General features: G+C 39.6%; 1 protein-coding gene across 1 annotated transcript in view; it reads left to right on the top strand.

Moving 5' to 3' along the window:
- Nucleotides 1-8584, top strand: part of LOC143031926 (uncharacterized) — a 493007-nt gene that overhangs the window by 177095 nt on the left and 307328 nt on the right. The gene's annotated exons all lie outside the window — the stretch shown is intronic.

Genomic DNA, 8584 nt, shown 5'->3' with positions numbered 1-8584 from the left:
TAATGCATCTTTTTATTTCATTATCAAGATCTTTCGTCACTTTCACCATCTGGCCTAAATAATTATACTCTTCAACTTCTTCAAGACTCTCACCATCGATTATAATCTCTTTACTTTGAACTTTCGTGTTAAACATTACTTTGGTTTTACTCTTATTCATTTTTAGGCCTACTTTGAGACTTTCCTTGTTCAGATTACTCAGCATATCTTGCAAGTCTTCCGCTTTTTCTGAAATAAGAATACGGTCATCTGCAAATCTTAGGTGGTTCAAATATTCGCCATTTTTGTAAGGATCTTGGAGATCACTTTATATACATTTGATAGTAAGCTAATTGGTCGATAGTTACTAAGGTCCTTCAGGTCTCCTTTTTTATGAAGCAAAATTACTATAGCATTACACCATGATTCAGGAACGCTTTCCAGCTGGCGTAAGCACTGAGTGTACAACTGAGCTAACTTAATATGAACGTCTTTCCCTGCGTCTTTCAACAGATCTATCGATATACCATCTCCCCCAGGTGCTTTTCCTCGTTTCATAGTTTTTAGAGCAAATTCTACTTCTTCCTTTGCAGTCTCTTGTACACTACTAACGTCTGCAGATGAACTTGCTGACTCAACTACGGTCTTCGACGAGTAAAGCTCTTGATAAATTTCTTCCACTCTTTTTACCATTCTGTCTCTACAGTTAATGATTTCTCCATTTCTATCTTTCAAACATATCAATCATTTGCTGTCTTCATAAAGCATGTCTGCGCTCGGTCCCTTTAATACTCTTACCTTTCCGAATAATTTCCTCTATTTCATCCCTCTTTTTCTTTCTTTTCTCTGATCTTTGCCTTTTTCTTTATAAGCTTGTTTAGTTCTACTCTTTCTATTTCGTCTTTCCTACTTTCAATCTGCATGGTCCTTCTTCTTTTTATTAGTTAATTTGTATCTTTAGTATTTGTTTTCTTCAATACTTTCTGTACATATTGCGTTTTCTGCCGATTCCCTAATGATATTCACTAAATTTAAATTCATATCTTCAACGATGTCCTCGCTGGATCTTAGCGCTCCGAATCTATTATTAATTTCTATTTGAAATTTCCTTTTCTTATCCCTAACCTTTGTAAGGCTGATTTTCTTTCTTAAAACTAGTTTATTTCCCTCAGCTCTGAAGTTGAATTTAGTTGTGTAACCTACCATTCTATGGTCGCTATCTATGTTGACTTTATTTATGACCGCAACATTGCTAACGCTCTTGCTCTCATCTCCTAATATGAAGTCTACTTCGTTCTTTGTTGTTCCATTTGGACTTCTCCAGGTCCACGTGCGACCTACACACTTTTGGAAGAAAGTGTTCATTACCCTCATGTTGTAGTTCTCTGCAAATCTACTAACATCTCGCCTCTGTCATTTCTTTCACCTACTCCAAACTTCCCAATGCACGACTCATCTCCCATCTTCTTCCTCACTTTAGCATTAAAGTCACCTATTACTTACTTTTTTCTTGATCCATTACCTGACTTGGATCATCGTAGGACTCAATTTCATCGTCTGAACTCTGTGAAGTTGGTGCATAAACCTGAACTATCTTTAGAGTGTACCTTTTACATAGCCTAATCACAATCCAAGCCACCATGTCTGATACTGAACTTGATTACATTACCGGCAACCTCTCGGTTTATCAAGAATCCTACTCCACTAGATCTTTCTTTGTCCTTACCTCTATCGTAGAACAGGTGGTGACCATCTTGTAATTGTATAAGCTTTTCTTCCACTCTTCGGACTTCTATCAGTTCTACAATGTCCCTCTTGATGTTGTCTAGTTCTTCCATTAAACTCTCCAGCCTGTGGTTTTCTGAGAGAGTTCTTACGTTGTAGGTATAGATCTTCATTTTCTTCGTGTTGTTTAATGCCCAAGACTTTGATCTACTTGGATAGTGCTTACTCACATCCGGTGGCACACTGCCCGTAAGCACACGAGGCAATGCGGTTGGACCTTTAGGAGACGATGATCCAACAGGAACGCCCGGTTTTGTTTTGGTTGTGCTGTTCATGGTTGCTAGGAAGGGAGGTTAGCAGAAATCTCACCTCCTCGCCAGCTGTTTCTGGTGAGATATTTCTCCGGTGTGACCTTATTCGTTATATTCGGTGAAGCCCTCTATACCTATAGGGTGCCCAATGGTCCACGCCGTCATTATGACGGTACCCCATATATCCATGAGGAATTGCCCTGCTCGCCATCAGGGACGTGGCAGTTAGCAGTGGGTCCTGCGACTGTGCGTGTGAGCTGTTCTTTGTCTGATCTTTCTTACAAAACCTGTTCGATACGGGTGACCCTGCAGAGATTTCCTCTCTATCGACATAGCTATTGTGATCATTAAGATTCTCAAGCCTATCCACCACGTCAAGGTGTCAACTCTCGGATAAGAGGACGCATAAAAGGAGGATATAAATATCACAGCTGGAATACTTCAGTAAAGAGTGACATGTGATTTGAAGAATAATGTCGAATTATAATTCCCAACTTCAAGCTTTATTCAACATTTTCCAACATTAATGGGAGTGCTGTACTACTTATAACTCACCTGATTTCCGTTGTTTCCCGTTTCTTTGGTTGTTTCTGATTCACTTTTCAATTCCCTGATACACTCGCTTCTCTGACTCTACAATCTACCTTACCTAAACCCACTAGCTCTGCTAATCCTAATCGTGTTAGAGTTCCACTTGCATCTACTCGTTCCACACACACACACTGACGCGCACACCGTCGTGCGCCCTCCTTCCTACACCGGCCGTGACCTTTTGGCCCCGTGCTAGGGGTGCCAACTGTGCACACATATGTGCACCACATTCACACTACAAGTACACAATTTGCAAAAGGCAAAGCAACGCCAACATTACAGAGCCCATGACATTTCCATAATAAAAACATTACAGTACACAATCTACAAGTGAAACATTATCGTCATATTCCACAAACTAATCGTTACAAATGTGTTCCATTATTGTCATAGCATTCTCCCTCACAAAGAAATCGTTACAAATGTGTTTCATTATCATCAAAACAGATGTATTCACACACACACACACACACACACACACACACACACACACACACACACACTGACACACACACACACACAAAGTACCTCACACCAAGACAAACACAAACGTCACACGAGACACCTAGAGAGACTGCACGTCATACACAAACACCTGATACAACACATCACACCTAGACTTTGCCGATAAATCCAAAGAGAATCCCAAAGAATTCTATAGTTACATTAAAGATAAAAAGGTTGTCAGGAATCACATTGGTCCACTATTATCTGCTGACGGTCAACTTGAATAATCAAATGAAGGAATGTGTAATATCTTGAACAATTATTTTAGCTCGCTACTCGTAAACGAAACACCTAAAAGTGAATTCCAAACTGAAACCTGTGAAAAGTCTAGGTTAAACTTACTCTCTACGGTAAATATAACAAAAGAAAATATTAAAAGGTGTATAGACAAACTCAAAGTTAATAAAACACCAGGGCCTGACGGTTGGCATCCAAGAATCTTAAAGAAAATGAAAAATGAGGTTGTTGTTCCATTAGAAATTATTTTCAAGAAATCCATCATATCCGGAGATATCCCAAGAGAATGGAAGCTAGCTAACGTTACTCCCATATTCAAAAAAGGTGACAAAAAGAAGCCAAATAACTATAGGCCTATAAGTTTGACTTCAATCGTAGGAAAAATAATGGAAACTATCATCAGAGATCCTATCGAACATCATTTAGGAAGTAACCGTTTGATAAATGATAGCCAGCATGGTTTCAGACGGAAACGTTCTTGCGTGACTAACTTACCCGAATTCTACAACACAGTTATCTCGAATTATGACAAAAGAAACTATATAGATTTAACATATCTAGACTTTGCAAAAACTTTTGATACCGTCCCACACGAAAGACTACTTACTAAATTAGCTTTACACGGAATAAGTGGTAGCCTATTAGGTTGGACTAGTAATTGGTTAAATGGTCGAAAACAGAGAGTTGTTTTGAATGGAAAATCTTCTAGATGGAAAAATGTTACAAGTGGAGTTCCTCAGGGTTCCGTTCTTGGGCCACTTCTATTCATAGTATATGTAAATGATATAGACCATGGACTAAAATCTACGGTTTCCAAATTTGCTGATGATACAAAACTGTGCGGAGTGGCAAATGATCATTCCAATTAGATATTCAAGAAGATTTAGATCAGTTACAGCAATGGTCTGAAAAGTGGCTAATGAAATTTAACACAAGTAAATGCAAGGTAATGCACATAGGTAAACATAACAGTAAGTACGATTACAAGTTATTTGGAAATTCGTTAACAAAAGTGGATAGTGAAAAAAGATCTCGGCGTAATTATCAGTAACGACCTCAAATCACCCAAGCAGTGTATTTCAGCTTCTGAGAAAGCAAATAAGATTCTGGGACTGATTGCGCGATCTTTTGATTTCAAAAGTCCATCACTCATTAACAAGCTATATAAATTGTTAGTTCGTCCACATTTGGAATATGCTGTTTCCGTATGGTCACCGAATCTCATTAAAGACATTGACAGACTAGAAAAAGTACAACGGCGAGCTACAAAACTGATTCCAAGTATCAAAAATAAATCATACGAAAATCGACTAAAACACATGAATCTGTTTTCCTTAAAAAAGCGTAGACTCAGAGGTGACTTGATACAGGTCTTTAAGATTTTAAAGGGAATTAACAACATCAAAAGTGACAAAATTTTCACATTGAATGAGAATCAGACAAGAAACAATGGTCTCAAACGGTCCGGAAATAGATTCAATTTGGAAGTAGGTAGAAACAACTTTGCCAACCGTGTAGTTAATGAATGGAATAAACTTCCTGCACAGGTAGTGCAATGTAGTTTAGTTCGAAGCTTTAAGAATCATTTAGATAAATACCTAAGATGCTGTAATGATTATAATTTATCTTATATTATTTGTTTTTGTTTTGTTATCATTTGTCTGTTTGATTTTCATTTATTATTAGTTATATGTCAATTTATTATTATTTACTATTTACCTGTTTATTATTTAACTATACCTATGCATTTATGTATTTTATTTGTTATTCACATTATCTAATTTTTATTATTTTATTATTAATGTGATTTTTTTTTGCATCCGACCTAGATATGGATCAAAAGGTCTCCTGTCAGCATGCTCCGCCTTTGTAATCCTTTGTACAGACTACTTGTCAACCGCGTCTCTCCTTCGGGCGATGTACACAAAAAATCGTGTATAGCCGCGCATATTTACAATGTATCCTTTTACCAGCTTTGACTGATCGTGACCAGACGTGTCGCGATGTGCTGGGTTCTGTCTAACTAAGTTTCACGGAAACGAGTCCGTCTGTATCCAGCGGCAAGCGTGAGGAAAGGCAGCAGATTCTCAGTAGACGCGCGATGGCTGGCCGGGTTCAGTCCTCGCTGGTTATATTTTTACTTTTATTTATCTGTAAACATGTTATGTGTAGTTTTAGTGTATATTCACATCTCCACCGAATATATATTCTATTACCTGTTCTCCTCTCGCCGGGCAAAATTGTTCCACTACTCCAGGAAGTCTGTTTCATCGCCCGGAACCAGGATATGTCTCAAAGGATTCCTAAGGCGGAGCATGCTGACAGGAGACCTTTTGGTCCATAACTACGTCGGATGCGAAAAAATAATAATAGAAAAACAAGCACAAATATATGAATATAAATTATAATAATATACACAAATAAATGCATAGGTATAGTTGAATAATAAACAAACAGGTAAATAGTAAATAATAATGAATTGACGAATAGCTAATAATAAATCAAACAAATAATGATAAACAAACAGACAAATGATAACTGTGGTACTTATTTGCTTGGTCGTCGATGATCTTCCTTCGCTTGCTCCTCCTGGGGGGTCGGTCCTTACTCCTCCTTGGAGCACTCGATCACACCCACCAGGGTCCCTCAGCTAATTTCCCTGTCTCTGTCTCCTAACTTCTAATTCTAGCTGGCCCCTCCCTCCCTCCCTTGCGCTCACATTCATTCACACCTCTACACACGCGCGGTCCTTCCCTTGCACTGTCGACCCACGCCGATGCGCCACAGACACTCACTGTTTCAACGGGTTCTCTATTGACGAGAAAAAAGTGAGGTGTCTCAGGTGGATGTATAGTTTGAACAAATATTTCTGTTTTTAAGGTATTGACTCTGAGACCCATGGCAGTATAAGTGGAGGGAAAGACATCAAGAATATTCTGCAGATCTTCGGCGTTATCCGCAATAATGGCACAGTCATCAGCATACTGCAGTTCTGTTACCTGCGTGGAAGATACTTTAGTTCTGGCGTGCAGGCGTCGGGTGTTGTTGTTGTTGTCGTTCCCTAGACTGTCTGTCCGAGCAGTCCCGTTTCCCCAAGGAAGGCCACAGACGAAACTGGGTTTTCCCACAAATCCTTTATAGAGCGTATGTTGTGTTGTTTGCGTGCATGATTGTGTATAATGCAGTCTTCCATTATGTGTTGTATGGTATGGGGTGAAGTGTTACATCCTGGGCAGCTGTTCACAATGCGGTCATCCAGCCTCATCTGGTAGCTTAGAAGTGCTGGGTGGTGGCCGCACCGCAGTCTGGCCAGGTGGACTCTGTCCTTTCGTGGGAGAGAGGATTCAGAAGGGTGGATATCAGGAGGTCTGGCATGCAGCAGTGTGTTGCCTTTCAGTGTGTTAATGGAGCGGTGAGTGATATGATTATGAATATGTTTCCGGAGGCTGGTATTAGGTAGTTGTGGAGGAAGAGAAGAGAGTATCTGTGTGTGATACAGGTCTTTGGGTGTTGTTTTAATGTTTCTTGGTGTGTGTGGGTGTTCTGCTATGTAGTGTAGTGGGTGTGATGTGTTTGTGGTGGCTGCGGCAAGTGTTTGTGTGCCTCTCATTTCGAGGTGGTCCTTGACTTTGAGGACTTTTGTTTCATGGTGTAAATGGTCTGTAGGTGTTGTATTTGTGCAGCCTGTAATTGTTTTTAGGGTTTTGTTTTGTATGATTTGAAGGGTGTTGTGGTGTGTCTCACTGAGATTAGGAGCTCATGCAGGACTCGCATAATTCATCACTGAGCGTATGCATTGTATGTATATTGTTGTATTAGTTTCTTTGTTTTGTCCAAATGTTGTTCCAGTGATTGACTTAAGTGCGTTAAGTCTAGGTGTACATTTGTTTTTTATGTTTGTGATGTGTTGTTTGAAAGACATGGATGTATCGTACGTTACACCAAGAATTTTCGGTGTGTATGTGTGTGGTATTAGAGTGTTGTTGATGTAGAGATGAGGTATGTATTTGTGTTCTTTTGTCCAGTTGGTGAGAAGTGTTGCTGTAGATTTGGTTGGAGCTATTTTGAGTCTGTTTGTGATGAACCATGTGTTGAGTGTATCATTGTATGGCTGGATTATTTCTGCAGCTTGTCTGTGTTACGATGTGTGCATGTGGTTGTTATGTCGTCTGCGTAGGAAGAGATTTGTATTTCTGAGCTGTCTGGTGTGGGTAAGTCATGCATGTATAGATTAAAGAGTGTGGGGGATAGAACAGAGCCCTGTGGTACTCCATTCTTAATGTTTCTGATGTGCGATGATTGGCCATTATATGACCCGTAAGCATTCCTACCTGCCAGATAATTGGCCAGCCATCTTTTGGTGTTATTGTGCATGTCTGTGTTATATATTTTATTTGTTAGGTTGTGGCGGGGGATAGCATCAAAAGCTTTACTAATGTCTGTTATAAGAAGTGTTCTGTGGTGGGGCCTATCTGAATTGATGCCATCTAAAATTCTTTGTGTGAGGTTTATCAAAAGAGTGTTTGTGGAGTGTAGTGGCCTAAAACCGTGTTGAGTCAGCAAGGGGAATATGTGGTGTGACAAGTTGTATTAGGCGTTCAATGACTTTAGAAGTGGTGCAGAGAAGCGTGATTGGGCGGTGCGATGTTGGGATTGTTGGGTCTTTGTTCGGTTTTGGAATGGCGATTATTAAACCATGCTTCTAGATGTCGGGAAAAGTGTTGTGTGAATAGCTGTAGTTTGCAATGTTTGCGAGTGCGTGTATACCTTGTGGTCCAATGCGTTTTAGGTGGATGTTACTTATGTTATCTGGGCCACAGGCAGATGAGTGCTTGAGATTATGTATTATGTGTTTTGTCTGACTGTCTATGAAGGGTGTATAGTCTGAGTCTGTGGGAAAGTCTTTCTTACGTCGAATAGTACGTCGGTCGTCAGGGTGAGAAGTGAGATGGCTTGTCTGTGCAAAATGATTTATGAGTGTGTTTGCTTGTTGTCTGTTTGAGGGTAGATTGTCTGTTGTGATTATTGCTGCCTGAAAGCGTGTTGTGTTACTGTTGGATAGTGTAATGCTGTTGAGTGTTTTGTACAATTTGCTGGTGTTTGTTTTGTGATCAAGTGTATTGATAAAGTTTTGCCAATTTTGTGTTTTTTGTTCGTGTATTTTATTGGCAATCACAGTGTTTAGTGTTTGTATTTCGTCTACTATGTTTTGAGGGATAGGTGTGGGAGTATTG

The sequence above is a fragment of the Oratosquilla oratoria genome, chromosome 12, assembly GCF_046742065.1.
Source record: "Oratosquilla oratoria isolate Oo_2021 chromosome 12, ASM4674206v1, whole genome shotgun sequence".
Taxonomy (NCBI): Eukaryota; Metazoa; Arthropoda; class Malacostraca; order Stomatopoda; family Squillidae; genus Oratosquilla; species Oratosquilla oratoria.
This window is presented reverse-complemented; position numbering and strand designations above follow the sequence as displayed.